The following is a 17,262-nucleotide window of genomic DNA, read 5'->3' as shown; positions in this document are numbered from 1 at the left end:
ATGGCTTCTTGGTCAGGACAATGAAAATTAACTAACTAATTAACCATCGCAGGGGTAGGCAGAGGGGACGGACCGCAAAATAACTCGGTCTCGGCACACACTTCTTGCCTCATTCACATTCCTACATACTCTTCTATTATTCTGACTCTTGACATGCCCGACGGGCATCCCCGACTTCTGCAACCATTCACATTTGCATCATGTATTCTCCTTACACGCCTTTCTACGCTCATTCGCTCTACATGCCCAAACCATCTAAGCGTCCCTTTCCTAATCTTACTCTTTACGCTTACATCAACCTTGCACTCTTTGCGGATCTCCACATTTCTCACACGATCATGCATGGTTTTACCACACATACGCCTCAGGGATCTCATTTCATCAGCATTCAGTATACTTTCATCCTTTCTCTGCAAGTTCCATGCCTCACTGCAATACATCAAGGTAGGTACCAACACTCCATTGTGGACTGCTATCGTCGCTTCTTTAGACAATTTGAAAATTAACGAATTTAAAAATGTACAAGTACAGACAAATAAGTACACGTAGACAAAATTTTATATTTCTTGAAAAGTGATTAATTATTTATTATTACCAAAAAATAGTAAAGTATTACATTTATGTAAGTACATAATAATTTATTATTTTATAAAATACCTCATTTATGTAAAAATCGAAAACTTTTAAGATTTAACATAAAATAATCAAGGAATAACTAAGATGTATAAATTTAAAAAAAAACATTAAAATGAATAATATTATCAATATAGGTATCAATGCGAAAATGAATTTAAGAAATTGCTTTTTAAAAAAATATTTGGTTATTAATAATATTTGATTGACTCTCAACACTTTCGTAGTTTAATTAATTGATTAATTTTATATAATATGTATTTTTTTAAACCTTTATTTATTTATTTGTTTATTTAACGCCCAGAGGGCTTTTACGTGTACGTGGTACAATTTTGATGACATACAATTTTCAATCATAGGAAAGAAATAATAAAAGTAAAAATACATGGAAGAAACAAAAACATAAATTAAAAAAAACACAGCGATTTGACTGCTTTACAAAAATACAACTTCTATTTAGGAATAGTGTTGGAATAAATCTGTTACGTAATCCACAAAATTCGCAAAGTTAATAAATATTAAATATATCGACATCACCTAAGTATTGGTTTCCCATAGTGTGAAACCGTTGTATTGGGGAGTTCGCAATGTAATTGCGCTTATGTGTGTTGCAGTGGAATAGTGTATTTTGTCGTGTTGTTATTGTAGGTATATAAAATTAGAACCACGACGTATATTTTTTTTGATACATTAGAATTATTATTTTATAATGTGAGCCTCACTGGGTGCCTTACCCGCGCTGAGGCCCCTGAGATATAATACTTGTTCTAGCAGTGCAAATTTTATGACGCCAGATCGTTTCTAACCGTTCAATAGATTTTTACTGCTTTACGCAAACAGACTTTTATTATAGTTATAATGTCTTAAAACCAGAGATGTGCAAAATGGGTACCTACCCAAAACCATTTGAAATGCAAAATGGAAATGCGTCATAACTTTTCCATTTGAAAATGCAAAATGGTTTTTAGAAAAGCATTTCAAATGCAAAATGCAAAATACCTATTTTCAAAATGAAAAAAAAATTATTAAAGAAACGCATTATATTATCCGAGTCTCAAAATTCTTTCAGTGAGAGCAATTCTGTGATACAAAATTATATTTCAGCACATAAATAACCCCTTATATATAAACAGGCTAGAACACAATCATAATACTCGTTTTAACTTTAATGAAGGACATATTGTACCTAAGCATACAAATAAATATGGACAAAGAACGTTAAAGTATATGATTCTCAGTTGTTTTAATATTTTACCTGCTGAAATTAAAAACTGTGCCCAAAACAAACAATTGGTAAACTTACTGAAGACTTGGCTAACTAAAAGAATTAATTTGTATTAGCTTACAATGATATATTATTCTAAAGACTTGTTATTTATGTTTTTCATCATTTTCTTTTGCTATATTTCTGTAAAATTTCAAATTTTTTGTTTTACATATTTGTAAAAATGTAACTGTAAACTCACTAAAATAAGATCAGGACTTTTTGAAGTGAAACTTCTTTACGCGCGTTATGCAATTTCGAGGACCGGAGTAAAACCAACTCATGACCGTCATGAAAAACCGTGATCATTTCGCTATAGGAGCCTAGCCAATATTATATAACTACTTTAGGTCACTCTCCAAACTCAGCTTCGCGGTCTAGAGGCAGAGCGCCCGATTGTCGTCGTGAAGAACCGAGGTTCGATCCCCGCTTTAACTATTTTTTTTTCTTTTTGTAATTTTTTTAATAATAATTTTTTTTAAAGTGATAAAATGCTCTCGTGCTGCGACTTTTAGATATTTTGACTATATGATATTTTGGTCGAAATATAGCTTACAAATCGAGAAGTTAGAGTCGCTCGGTATTTTGATTAATTATTGTTTTTTATCAACGATTTGTAATAATGTAGTAAAAAATTACATAAATTTGTTAATTTACCTTTACTTTAATTTACGGTACCTATATGATATTTTGGTCGAAATATAGCTTACAAATCGAGCCGGTAGAGTCGCTCGGTATTTTGATTAATTATTATTATTATTTTGAATCATTAAAATTACTAATCAAGGCCGATAACGCCGCGTCGCGCGAAATATCCTATCTAGAGGCAGAGCGTTCGACACTCGTTATGCAGGACCCGGGTTCGAATCCCATATTTTTATAACTTTTAATTTTTTTTTATCATATGCCACTTATAAATATGTCAATAGACAGAAAAAAAGAGAGAATGAAATGAAAAGAGAGAGAGAAGAATAATAAAAGTTTCACTTCCGTCGTGCGTAGGCTTGCCACACACTGTATTTTTTTACCTTATATTTGTAAAGTGTATAATAAAAAATACAAAAATCACAGAAGAATTAAAATGTACACCTATATGAAACCAAAGGTTCCACAAGCAATTTAATAAAAAAGAGATTTTTTTTATTTATTTTTATATGAAACGACAAAAAGTGAGGTGACAGTAATATTTATAACACATTTGTCTAATGTGTTTTTCAGTCATTTTGGTTCGGTGTTTAGACGAAAAAATGTAAGGTGAGCCATTTTTAAAACATTTTTATGTTTGATTACAAAATTTTATTATTTCAAAAATTATAAGTTTATTTAATGTATTTATAATAATACAATTTAAAGGCGTATTTTATCATCTTTCAAAAACAGTTTTTCGTTTTCTAATAAGTTCAGAAATATCCCATTTTTGGATTTTATTGTAAACCGGAAATACACACAATTCTCTGACTTTCTGACAGCATCTTTAAGAAATATAATGGTCAATATGCCAGAGGCCTAAGACTCAGTGGTCTAGAGCACCTGACCGGACATCAGACGGTGCGGGTTCAATTTCCGTCGGCGGCATTTATTTTTACTCGGAGATATTTTCAATTTGTATGGATATTTCAGGCGACTAATTATTGCTTATAATTATTTGTTATCCTTTGTGCTTTGTATAAAAACCTTGTCTTATAAACATTAGTTTATCATTAAAAAAATAAGAATAAAATTATGAAAACCCAGGTGTCTCTAAAAATCCTAGCAGTGCAAAGAACAATTTCATCCAACATTCTCAATGAAGTTCTACAAGCTATCTGAATATGAGCATGAAATGTCAGCCTACTATCAAATACATATTATAATTCCAAGATCCTTTATGGTGGAGACAATGTTTTAAACATGGCAGATATGATATGACCTAGTGAACGACAATATTAAAAATTTAGATAATGTTTACTCCAGCCAACAATTATTTTATATGAGTATGTCTGACTGGAGTCAAATGCAGTCTTCTAGAGTTTGTATTTCTAACAATAGTGTTAGGTCATCAGCGAAGAGAAGATAACCTAGATTGCAGAATAACTACTGAAATATCATTTATAAATATGGAAAAGGGGAGTGGACATAAATTAGGACCCTGGGGTACTCCGCACTACAAAAAAATAATGGATAAATTGAACTCAATCTGATTCCTTTACTCCAGGCAACAATTATTCTAAAAGGGTATGTTTGACCAGAGTCAAATGCAATCTTCTTAAGTTTGTATTTCCAAGAATAGGGTATCTAGTGATTTCAATAATCTAAATACTGTAAAAACATTATATATGTCACTAGTAAGGAGTCATGTAGAATACAATTCCACGGTTTCGTCCCCAAATTATGAGGTTCATTCACATGCAATTGAAAGAATCCAAAATAAATTTTTAAGATATGTAAATTTCAAAATGGGCATTCCTAGAGAAAACCTAAATTACGATAACGTACTTTGTTCATTAAATTTAATAAAATTATCTGATCGCAGAATTATTTCCGATTTAACCTGTTTGTATAAAATCATTAATTCAATGTTTGATACCCCTGATTTATTATATGTAATCTCTTTTCATACTCCAAGCAGGTCAGTTAAAAGACAGTACCTACCATATTATTGTAGTAATTCTATATCAACGTCCCAATATCACACTCCTATCAAATACTCCAATGTTGTTGATATATTTAGTACATCAATTTCAATATATAAGCATACCCTATTGAAGTTTTTTTCATCAAGTAGTAGAATATTTTAATGAAGGTATTTAATTTGATTTGACTAATTTTGTCAACTGAAACAGAAATGGATTTTTTATGTTTTGTGCCTGCATGCTGTGTAGATCAAGTTGAGTGATATTTTGACTTTATATTTATTTTTCTGCAATTGTTTTAAATAGTCGCCTGCACTATTTTCATGTATAAAATCGTAAATATTTCCTCTATATATGTATGTAAAAGCCTTAATAGGCGTGACATAAATAAATAAATACTGTTAGGTCATCAGCGAAGAGAAGACCCCTAGATTGCAGAATAATTTATGAAATTTCGTTTATAAATATGAAAAAGAGGAGTGGACCTAAATTAAAGCCCTGGGGTACTCCATACTCTGATTGTATAAAAAAATAAATTGGATGTTAAACTTCATGAGATAAATTTTAGCAGCATTTTGTATCTTCTTTGAAAATTGCAGGTTGACTAATAACCGATAATGTTGATAAAAACCTTTATTATGTTAATGTTGACAATTTTAAGGTTGTCATGCTAGCAGTCCTCCAGGGTTGGACCATTATCGCAAAATATAAAAAATTACATAACACATTAACTCCATATAGGAGTCATGTGATCTTTGCGGATGGGTCATTTTTAGAAAAGGAAGGAGTGAACTTGTGTCTGGAAGAGACTGTTGTTGTAGGAATGACGAGACAGGCCGGCAAATCATTCCACAGCGGGAGCTTTCGAAGGTAAGAATGAGTCACAGAGCCGACCCGATTCATTATGACAAATGTTAGGTGCTGAAGGAATCAATGATGATCATTTCTCAAAGCATCTTCCATTCTCCAACAAGGACAGTATTGCTACATAGATGGTTGTTACCTTGGTGATGTTGGGTGTCCTGGCCTTCTGCGGAGCGGCCGTCTGCGGGGGCACCTGATCCCCGGTGGTGACGTGGTCCGCCGCCAGCGACTCGGGCACCGTCTGCAGCGTCGTCCTCATGGTGGCGGACATGGCCTCCCCAGCGCCCACCAGCTCGACCGGACTAGCACCGCTGCCCAGGGGCGAGCACTTCATGTGAAGGTTGACACGCCTCTGCACGCCGCACTACCAATCCATAACAGTCCGGCCAACCGGTTGAAGCAACTACAGTCAATCGGTCGATTCCATGCGCCAAACTAACTGAACTTAACTGACCAACAGTCCATAACAATTGCACAAACTTATAATACAATCAATCCGTTGATTCAGAAGTTAGAGCAACCAACAAACAAATGTCCATAACAATCTGGCCAACTAGTTGAAACAATCAATTGATTCCATGCGGGTGAATCTCAGATGACGGAGTAAAAAATTAACACCAATATTTAGGAATCAGTCTTTCGAACGGACTAACGGAGAAGCAACCGACGAACTACCGTCCATAATTCTCACAACTGAAGATGATAATAAGAAACGAGCGATCGATGAATATTAACGAATCGAGTCTGACACAAACGATTGCACAAGAACACTAGATTAAATATTACTTAATTCTGTCTCCAGACGATACGGGGATGTCACAACTTGAGATTAAGGTAATAAAAAGGAGAGATTTTAAGTGGTTATTTCTGATTTTTTTGTATTAAGTAACGTGCCGCAGATATGAACGTTTGTTTTTTACACTTTACGGGCAGATGTGTGGCGTGCTGAATCCAGAACGCTGAAATGGTTCAGAAGTCAACAGTTACCAGGAACTATCTGAAACAAAATTAAGCCATATTAGTGAAAAATACATTTGTTATACATAATTATATACAGGAGATGGAGGGAAAGAAGAAAACTTAGTAATTTTTTATTAAAAAAAAGTAATTTTTTATTAAAAAAAAATTTAGTAATTTTTATTAAAAAAAATGGTGACATGTGGTGAAAATAAAATAATAAATTTTTTATTAAAAAAAACGTTACCGGACAGCAAAGTGCCCATAACATTTTTTACTCCAAATGTGCTAAGGAATAGCTGGTTAAAGTTTGTCGGGTACGTGCCGATACACCCTGTATATATATATATTTATTTTTTCTATTAATTTTTTTTTACAAAATATAACATATTATAGCTTACATATTTATGCACTCTCCTACAAAAGCTGACGCTTGTGGTTAGGAGAGGACAACTTATTAATAACTTTAAAATCCTTATCAATAACTTAAAAATTTAACATATTAGAGATTTAGATTTTTAATATTTTTTAAGATTATAAAGGTAATTAAAACAAGAAATGTATATAGGATGTACATAAAACATTAGGAATAACAAAACAGTCAAGAATATATCTAAGAGAAAGTTAAAATAATATGGTTGTACTACAAAAATATGATTTAATTTTTTTTAATATTTGTCGTACTTTTTTTCTGTTCGCATATCAGCGGGTAATTGATTAAATAATTTTATTCCTTTATACAGGGTGTCCGGAAACTCGTAGTACAAGCGGGAAACTGGTGAATCTACATCACATTTGGAGTCGATTTTGTAGTATATTTTTTTTTTATTTGAGCTTTCGTTATCGAGTAAATCGAGTTTGAAGTTGATTTTTTTTTTTTTTTTTTTTTAATCAAATTATTACTGAAGATCAAAGTATCCAACTAATTAAAACTATTTGAAAGTAAAACAAATGAAGAAACTCGGATTTGAAGCATTATTTTGAAATCACCCTTCATTTAACCCGGTGTAATCATAAAATATTTCTGCTCTGCAGGGTTAAAACATCTGTTATTCAACCCTAAACACCAGAAAAAACTTTAACCCTAAAATAGCCGAAAAATTTTTTTTTTTGGTTTTTTTTTTTTTTTGAAAATGCTCAAATCAAAAAACTTTATGTTTTTTTGGGTTCCCCATGTGGTGTAGATTCTCCAGTTTCCCGCTTGTACTACGAGTTTCCGGACACCGTGTATACGTAGTGAATCTGTGCTGATGTGGTTCGTACGGGTGGTACAGTTAGTCCACCAACAGAAGTATTCCTTATGCTAATATTTTCATTAAAGATATCTTGGTGTAGCTGAAGTAGTGCAATTTTGTGGTAAATTTTTAATATATAAACCTTCCGGAAGAAATTCTCTAAATGATAGTGATAATCCAATCAAACTCCGTTCCATATTTTAGAAGAACTAAGCGCACAAACAGACAGACGCGGATAGTGACTTTGTTTTATACTATTTAGAGATTAGCAAATTGTGAAATAACACAAATTAAATTTATTATTTTGGAATAATTTAATGAATAAAACCTCAAATTGTAATATTTAATTATTGAAGACAATATTAGCAGCTTTTAAGCGAATTTTTGAATCAGAAAAAGAGACCAACAGAGCCTGTGGGTGTAAGGTATCCCCAATTTGCGGAATCCTGAAGAACAAGGTTGATAAGTAAGTATTTAGCAAGATATTCAATTTGTTTACTAAACATAGCCATAGGTATTTCAAGCATAGTTTTGAGATTTTCACATCCAAAAGTATCATATTTTAGTATCATAGTGATTTATTTTTGGGGTATTATGCCGCGTTGCGCTACCCTTCTTTTGCCAAATGCATTTTAAAAACAATGTGAAATCTCAAAATATTATTTTTTTAATATGAATAGGTACAGAAAGTGGTGTCAGGTAAATATGTATTATTTTATGTGCAAGTGAATGAAAGAAATAGTCTAGGACACCCAAGGAAAATTTAGCATGAACAATAGAACGCAATAATGGAGTGGGGTCATTTGTTTAAAGTGAGTATTGCATAAGAGTCCCAACTGCTCCCAATTTGGAGCCAGTGAGACTACGGCACCCTTCATTGGAGTATGGTGTAGGGCATGGGGCGAAGGAGATGAGGGAGAGGAAGAGGACTTGGAAGTACCAAGTTATTGAGATCTTGTCACCAAGCAAGCAAACCGAGGCCATTTGAGATCTCTGAGGCGTGTGTGTGGTTAAACTATGTGTGCTTAGATGGTCGGGGCATGTAGAGCGAATGAACGAAGAAAGGAGTGTAAGGAGAATACATGATACAAATGTGAATGGTAGCAGAAGTCGGGGATGCCCGAGGAAGCCATGGCACGTTCAAGTGAATCAGATACTTGAGTCGGGTCATGAGTCAGAATAATAGAAGAGTATGTGTGAGATTATGTATGAATGTGAATGAGGCAAGGAGTGTGTAGCAAGACAGGGGAAACGGCATGATGGTTACTATTTTAATAAAATTGAATTGAAATCAAAGTTATAGTTAATCTATTCAAAGTTAAGAGGAAGCTACAAGCCAAAAATATATATAATTTTGGTATGCCTTATATCGTAGGTAATAGGCATTACAATTGCTTGGAGACTAGAAACGTTCGATTTCAAGCACAAAACTGGTTTTTATTTATTCTGTAAATAATTCTATAAGAAAGCAAAAAAGTTAATCAAGAGAAACTGTCACAGATAATCTTAGCTATAATATATATATTTTTTTAAGTTGTTTCCTTTATGCGTTCATACATTTCTGTTGAAAAAATATTATTTTTAGTAGTTTACATTTATATTTTTTACTGAGTAATTTATTTTTTAATTTGCATTCTACTCAAGCGAAAAACCTTCAATTTATCTAAAGCATAGTTTTTGGTATTAATAATGTACCCAATTCGTTATGAAGATTAATCAAAATAGTGATTTAGCATTAATTTTCGCCTTAAGTGTATTTCACGCTAATACACTTTTATTGAATTGAAATATTATATAAATAAAAATTTAAATGTTTGTTTGCTCAAAATCTTAAATCTCTGAAAGTTCTTCACAGATTGCTTTGAAATTTTGACAAAACGTTGCATTCGAATACACATGTGTTTTTATATACCTGTATTATATAGATGTCACCTGTGACAAAACACTTTTTTTTTTTTAATCTGCACACAGACTGAGCCACAGCAACTGTGGCGGGGTACGCAATAATATGTCACATACATTACTGAATCAACAAAATCTGTTCGATGTGTCATCGGAGTGAACAAGATAATTTGTATATAATCTATTCAAAATTGATACTTATGACTCAACCAAAGTAATTTATGACCGTTTCCACAGAATTTCTGTGATAATTTGTGTTTCAATGCAGTATTTAAATTATCTGCAAAAATTGAATAGAGAATTGATAATTTATTACTCAGGGTTTATGTCATTTTAAAATTTAAAGAAAATTTAACTGTTGGAAAGCCGCAGCAAAAAACAGTAAAAATTTTTTAAGCCTTTAAGCTTTAAGCTTTTTAAAGAGAGGCCGCCATTCATAAAAAATCAAAAGTGGAATCTAAAGTTTTATTTTATTATCCGAGCGATGCCGATTTTGTTTTTCATACATTTCTCGAAGCATTAAAGTCAAAATCGCATGGCAAATTATTCTAAAAAGGAAAATATTAGAATTCTAACATGTCTTCCAGAGACCCATCGGCAAAAGTTGTATGTTTGTTATACAGGTATTTTAATAGAATCTGCTGTAAGGAGCTAGCAGCATTGAAACTCGACTTACACATTCACAGTTGATGTTGGCTTCAAGAGAACGGGTTGTTTCTTCGACTCGTTTTCATGTAAATCGGCTCGTATGAGGAACATTCGTATAATCCGGGTCTCTATAAGACCAACAATAATAAATTTCTTCCGACAGCCCCTACCTTAACCCACATTACAACACTGCCCAGCCGGGTGGTGACATAGTTCCCCTGTCTTTACACTGTACAGACAGGGGCGATCTTGTGAGGTCACACATAATTTATATATTTTTTAAATCACCACCATTATAAGTGGAAAATGATGCTTGTGCAATGATGTAGGATTTGGTGAGCCTGGGTAAGAACCCAATACATTTGCCCACTCAGCTACTAACTGGTCAATGGATGGATGTTTTTTGTGTTTTAGAGAGCAAGGAAAAAGAGAAAAAAGCAAGGGCAACTCATTAAAATATTAATACTTTTAAAAAAATGTATGTGTAACCGCACAAGAGTCCCAATTGCTCTCAACCACCTGGAGCCAGTGAGACTGTGGCATGCCCAATTGGTTATGAAGGTAATGGGATGGGGTCTCAAATGACCTACCAGGTAAGTATTGTACTGTATATTATCTCCATATATAGTTAGTAATAACATAGTAGAAATGTATTATATACTTGTACAGCGCCTTTGAGGTGATTTTGCACAAAAACAGCGCTATAAAAATCATCCAAATATTATTATTATTATAAGGAGTTGGGAAAGAGGAAGGTGGGGAATTACCTGGATAATCAGATCTGGTCATCAAAAATGGCCAAAGCCATTTTAGGCAACGTTTCAATTCTGAATGGTGGTCTTAACATCATGGCGATACTGAGAGTAGGTACCTATCTACCACTATCAATATCGGTAAATACAAATTATTGCCAATTCCTTTCATAAATAATAATAATAATAATTGGATAATTTGTAGAGCGCCGTTTTTCTGAAAAATCACCTCAAGGGCGCTGTTTGCAATGTTTAATATAACTTTGTCCAGTCTAAATAGAAAATCTAAATAACTTTTTAACCATAGTTTAGGGTTTTATTATGATTAATTTTTGGGTTACTATGCCATGTTGCGCTTCCATCTTCTTTAGCCAACATTTTGGACAGCTTTATCAGGGCAAATGTGTAGATTGTGATGAAGTGTGTGTTTTTATAGTAATTAGTTAAATTAGTTTGGTTTTTAGTGTTTAGTTTCGGTATACCGTCAAATAACAAGAGGTTATCCTTTTGGACTAAGAGAATTGACGATTGCAAAATAGTATCACATATTATAAACACACCCCTCATCACAATCTACACATCCGCCCGGATGATGGACACTGTAACGCTGTCCAAAACATCGGCTAAAGAAGGAGGGAGCGCAACACTGCATAGTAACCCAAAAAATTATCACAGTAATACTTACAGTCTTGTAAATCTCAAATCAAATTATTTTATTTTATTTCCAATTATCATAAAGCGCTATTGTGGTGATATTTCACAAAAAATAATGCCATCAAAATTAGCAATTAAGCGAATCAGCTCCTATAATATTTGCAAAGTTTCAATGCTTTTGACTTGTTATTCCAAGTTACTCTGTTGCAAGCATAGACATATGAATATTAGTAGACCTGCCCTAAGTGATTAAAAGCGTATTATTCCCCACTCCCCATACCGGTTCCATTGGAGCCGGCTGGGCTCGCGTATGGCTTCCCGTGAATCTTGAGAATGTGATGTCATCATTCTTGTTCGAACTAGCGTCGAGCTATGGTCGAGGCATTTTATGAAATAACACGGCAAAATGTGGCTTGTGCTATGAACTTGTAAAAATAGATGTGAAAAAGAGAATAAACCCAATTGTCGTATTACATTCCATATGTAAGCATCATTTTAAGCTTATTCACATCGTATAATATGAATCAGTTGTAGAAACATATACTATCACATCGAGATACATCTGGTCGAATGTAGCGATTCTCAAGTGTGCGCATCGTTGTTACTGGGAAGTAAATTATGAACACTTATAAAAGTGTCTTAACTAAATACGTAAACAAAATATTTGACTCTGAAAATAGGAGAATTTTTTTTTGCCGAATTTGGACTTCGCAAATTTGTTCATAACGTGGCGAGTAATTTGCGCTCCCATGTAAAAATGTCTATTCATTCAAAAGCAGATTTTACTTTTAAGAACTAAATGGTGATATTATAATGCAAGATGCCTATATACTGTCAGATTGATTTATTGACGAATCACAGTCAGCTTTACCCCCTTCGTTCTTCAACAGTTGATTTTACCCCTCACCTTTAATTTCTAATCTATATATTCATATGTCTGTGGTTGCAAGACATCACATATACAACAAAATAATAATATATCTTTTATACTCGTACTTGAAAACAATCTTAATTATGGCATAAAATCTCTAGCATCTTATATAAATTGACATTCTCTTATAAAATGATAATTCAATGAGATTGTTTAGAAGTTAGTGCGCTCAGCCAAGCAAAATCTAACTGAATAACGAATAATAATGTTGGCTTACCAAATTCATTATAACGTATTTTGCAAACTGAATTACTAAAGAGAAAATTAAATATCACCAGAAATGCTTTCTCCGGTTAGATGAAGAAAGAAATGAAAATCATTCATATTATAATTACAGAGCATATTGTACAGTCATCGTCTTAGAATAATAACTATACAGGGTGTATCGGCACTAACCCGACAAACTTTAACCAGCTATTCCTAAGCACATTTGGAGTAAAAAATGTTATGGGCACTTTGCTGTCCGGTAGCATTTTTTTTCAATTAAAAACGAAAAAAATTAAAATTTCCACACTACATCACTGTCATTGGCATTGCGTTTCGTGTTCAACTGCTGTTATAAGCAAGTATGTCAAAAAGCGTCTTCGCTCTTTCGCACACACTAAATAATAATAGTTAAAAATGAGACGAATGGTGCCGTGCCATTTCGTTGTGATGGTAAAAGTGCGCCAATATAGGTACACACGTGCATTATTCAACGGAATTCGAATAAAATATTTGCCAGATGGGTTTTCAAACTTTGACAAAGAATAAAACAGTGGTGACATGTGGTGAAAATATGAATAATAATTTTTTTATTAAAAAAAAACGTTACCGGACAGCAAAGTGCACATAAGATTTTTTACTCCAAATATGCTAAGGAATAGCTGGTTAAAGTTTGTCGGGTACGTGCCGATACACCCTGTATATTAAAATAATGTAGTCGCTATTAGAAGTGGTAGGAGTTACAAATGCTTATGACTCAACTCCTCAGGCCTCTGGCATATTTTGACAGAAGGTTGGAGTATTTCCGCTTTGCAATAAAATCCAAAGGAAAAGTCGGGGACGCCCGAGGAAGACATGGCGCGATCAAGTGAATCAGATACTTGAGTCGGGCCATGTCGAGAGTCAGAATAATTTATTTATTTTGTAAGAAACAGCTTTGACATAATATACAAATATAGATATAAATATACAAGTTAACTGAAATCAAGCCACGGAAGTTTCTTATGCTAAAGTTCATTGGAAATGAAGTTTTAATATCTTAAAATTAATTTGGTGTTAAAGGAAGGGGAGAGGAAGGGGAAAATAGGAAGAGGATAGGCGATGCTCCCGATACATTTCATACTCTCATATTAATAATCGATCGTACGCATTACTTCATATCGATATTTCTTTAGGTTATTACCAAAAATGTCAATGCTGTAAAATTTTGTATTATATTGTGCACATATACGAGGAATTGGGGAATTTTTTCGAATGTTTGTTCTACAAGAGGGTAGATAAAATAAATCAGATTGTCGGGTTGATCTAGACGGAATATGAAGATTTATTAAATTGGTAAGTTCTGGTGAGTCCAGACCATTATTTAGGATTTTAAACAATAAGATTTGATCAAAAATTAGATGTCGTGTTTGGAGGGAGTTAAAATTATGAAATTTAATGGATTCGGTAATTTTCGATTCGATAATAGAAGAGTATGTATGATACACTGTATGAATGTGAATGAGGCAAGGAGCATGTGTCAAGACTGAGTTGTTTAGCGGTCCGTCCTCTGCCTACCTCTGCGATATCTTAATATAGATCAATAAATGCTGATTTTGAATATATACTTTTTATAAATTGTCATTTAAAAACGAACAGAACACAATTACATTAAAAATTTTGGTTGGTACGATTGAAACTGCTCATTCTGACCTACCAACCAGTCAACGTGAGTATATATCTATGGTCACAAGGTCCACATTCACTCCATTTCTTTCGTAGTAGTAATGCAGGTTTTTAAACACCGGTAAATTATTTATCAGGTGCAGTAATAGATGCATTTTTGCACTTTGGTTAAATACAAAAACATTCGTGATGAGATGCTAACATTTTACCTAGTGTTCTTCAATGTTAAGTGGGTAATCTTAAGAATAAAAAACGTGTCTCAATTCCCATACAAAATACAGCGCAGGTTGAAAAAAAACTTAGATTTATGGAGACTGGTTGTTAATAGTTAACAGTTTTAAAAAAACTTAGGTTTTTTGGGACTATGGACGTCACAAGTCACGTCCATAGATTTGATGCGATTTTGGGATACCCAAAAAATTTAAGTTTTAGTTAGAAGGTCATTATTGATAAAATTGGACAGTTGGGACTCTTCAGCGGTATTTACATAAAAAAATAAATATAATAAATAAACAAACCTTGATAATTCGACGGTGAGATTGTCAGACCATTAACTCGGTGAACCACAAACAAAAACTAAAAGTCACTTTTCACATGTATAATTTAGATTTTACGCAGCTCACTGTTTTCGCATTTTCACACAACTTGGGCTCAATTATTGATCTGAGGCTATTCCAAGATATGAGCCGGGCTATTGGGGCTTTGCGCAGAGATAAGCCGGGCTATTGGGGCTATCTTCAGCGGGGGTTAGAGCTACCTCTGTGGCCTGGTTGAGGCCAATCTATCAGCTCGTGGCGATCTAGTGGACCTCCCCTTACCTAGAAAGAGTAAAGTAATTCATTATTTATTTATTAATGTTGCTTTATATATTCATTTACATCACAGAGGGATGCTTTGGGCATGTCCAATAGAGGATGGACGGAGAAAGGAAAGTCTCGCGAAGGCAATATACATATAACAAATGGATCAAATGCTTCTTCAAATGGTCATGTAAAGAGTTGGTATAACCGAAAAGTATGTATGAAAGTGAATGATACAAGAAATGTGTGCCATGACAGTTGTGTGGCGGTCCTTGTACTCTAAGGTAACCCTCAGAACCTACGTCGTTTTTAAGGACTCTGTTTGGAAGGACTTATCAACGAAACAAACAGACTGGAAAATCATTTCACAGCTGAGCAATAAAACAATCCATTCTCATGTGGCATGTGTTCATTGTATTGTGTTTACATTTTAATTTCTTATTGAAAAAAAAGTTGTTTTTCCAATTTTCTTACAATGTAATCTAAATAGGTATAATATCTTGCCACTTAGATGTAATTACATTGTATTCTTAAATGCTTGTCGTTGCGCTAAGATGGGAAATGAACCCACAATCCCCAAACACAAAATCGAACACATAAACCACTGTGCTGTCTAGAAGTGAATTACTGTGTAAATATGTCTCCAAAGCCGTTAAAAGCTACTCAAATACAAACCACCAACAAACACATTCCTTATCTTGATAAACTACATGCGAATATAATTTCTTATCCAATGTTTTGATAAACTTTTATTTATTTATTATGTATACAAAAATTTGCCGCTTGTTTACATTTTTTTTAAAAAAATATTTTTGACAGTTTCTAATTATAAAAAAATATAACCATAGATCATGATGCTATTTTCGTCAAATTTGCACAATTTCTACACCAAAATAGTTAAATTGATTATTTAATAACACATTATTATTATTAATGAGTTATTTTGGTCAGCCAAAAATAGTGGCCATTATTATTTATTATAATGTTTGTTTATTTTAAAGATTATCGCGACTTTTAGAGCGATAAATGATGCACAATTTGGACTATTTTCGGTAGAAATACGACTTGGTGTGATGTTAATAATGCACTTTTTTGTACTCTATCTTGTATGAGTTTCGGTTATAACAGTTGCAAAGCCATTTCATCAAACTAAACAATCAAATTTAGACCGAATTATTCACATACTAGACGAAATTCCAGTTATTTCACAGAAGCACTTTACGACTATGTAATTTGCACTAGGGCGGGAATCGAACGAGCAGCTTTCAGATCCTGAGTCAAGAGCGTGTATGAACACTCCGTGGAGTCAGTTCTGACACTTTATCACACGGAAGACGAGCCCCTTTCCTCCTCGGTCAGGCGGGACAGTCGATAAACGATTAATAATTCATAATTCTGAATCAGCTTGACATTTGAACGGAGGATATCCCACAATAACGTTTGGAGATTCACCTGTCTTCGGTGCCAACCTAACTAAGCTACGACCAACTCCGCCCAAAAATACATTATTCCGTAGTTTCCAGATTCCTCGGGTTTCGGATCGAGTTGGCTGATCGATATTCGCCGAATTCCACGCAGACCGACTGGCCGCTGCGACCCGAGACGGGAGAAAAGTTAAAACAAAATAATTAGAAAGCTCTCGGTTGTACCTGTCATATAAACAGTGTGATGTAAAATCGCGATATTTCGGCCGTCGGGGGCGAGACGGGGGTGCGGATCACTTTGAGGATCGAAAGCGATCGACGCCTCGGCCATAAACTGCAAAATACTCACCCATTTAATTGTGAAATCAGATGCACTTTTCACAAATTCCCGTATTAACCGAACACATACCTAAAATTTACTCTCAAGATGGCGGACATCACCTACCCGTACAACTGGACAGGGTTGCCAGACGGACGGCCGAAACTGGAGTATTCAGAATACTATAGGAAACTGCAAGAGAAGCTTCATATTTTCCAATGCATTTCAAAGGGCAACATTTTTTAACAGCCATCTAGCAGTATGAACTTGAAGCAACAAAGAAAACGATGTTATTTATTTGAAAAAATGTTATATTCCAAACTTTTATAGTTTTAGTTCATAGGTTTGCTACAAATTTCTAAGTTAATTTTTGCATTATAGTTTCTTAAGCCTGGGTC

At 33.7% G+C, this 17,262-nt stretch overlaps 1 long non-coding RNA gene across 1 annotated transcript in view; it reads right to left on the bottom strand.

Moving 5' to 3' along the window:
• The window catches only part of LOC149409526 (uncharacterized), a 242,307-nt gene extending 225,294 nt beyond the window's left edge, over nt 1-17,013 (bottom strand). Inside the window, exons 1-3 of the long non-coding RNA XR_016305139.1 lie at nt 16,895-17,013; nt 14,840-15,139; nt 5,513-6,370 (exon numbers count right to left, since the gene is read on the bottom strand). This is a non-coding gene — a long non-coding RNA (uncharacterized LOC149409526). The remainder of the gene's footprint in view (nt 1-5,512; nt 6,371-14,839; nt 15,140-16,894) is intronic.
• Nucleotides 17,014-17,262: the final 249 nt, after the last annotated feature.

The sequence above is a fragment of the Hesperophylax consimilis genome, chromosome 30 (genome assembly GCF_061612785.1).
Source record: "Hesperophylax consimilis isolate HC1 chromosome 30, BYU_Hcon_1.0, whole genome shotgun sequence".
NCBI classification, from domain to species: Eukaryota; Metazoa; Arthropoda; class Insecta; order Trichoptera; family Limnephilidae; genus Hesperophylax; species Hesperophylax consimilis.
Note: the sequence above shows the minus strand (reverse complement) of the source record. Positions and strands in the feature narration are given on the sequence as shown.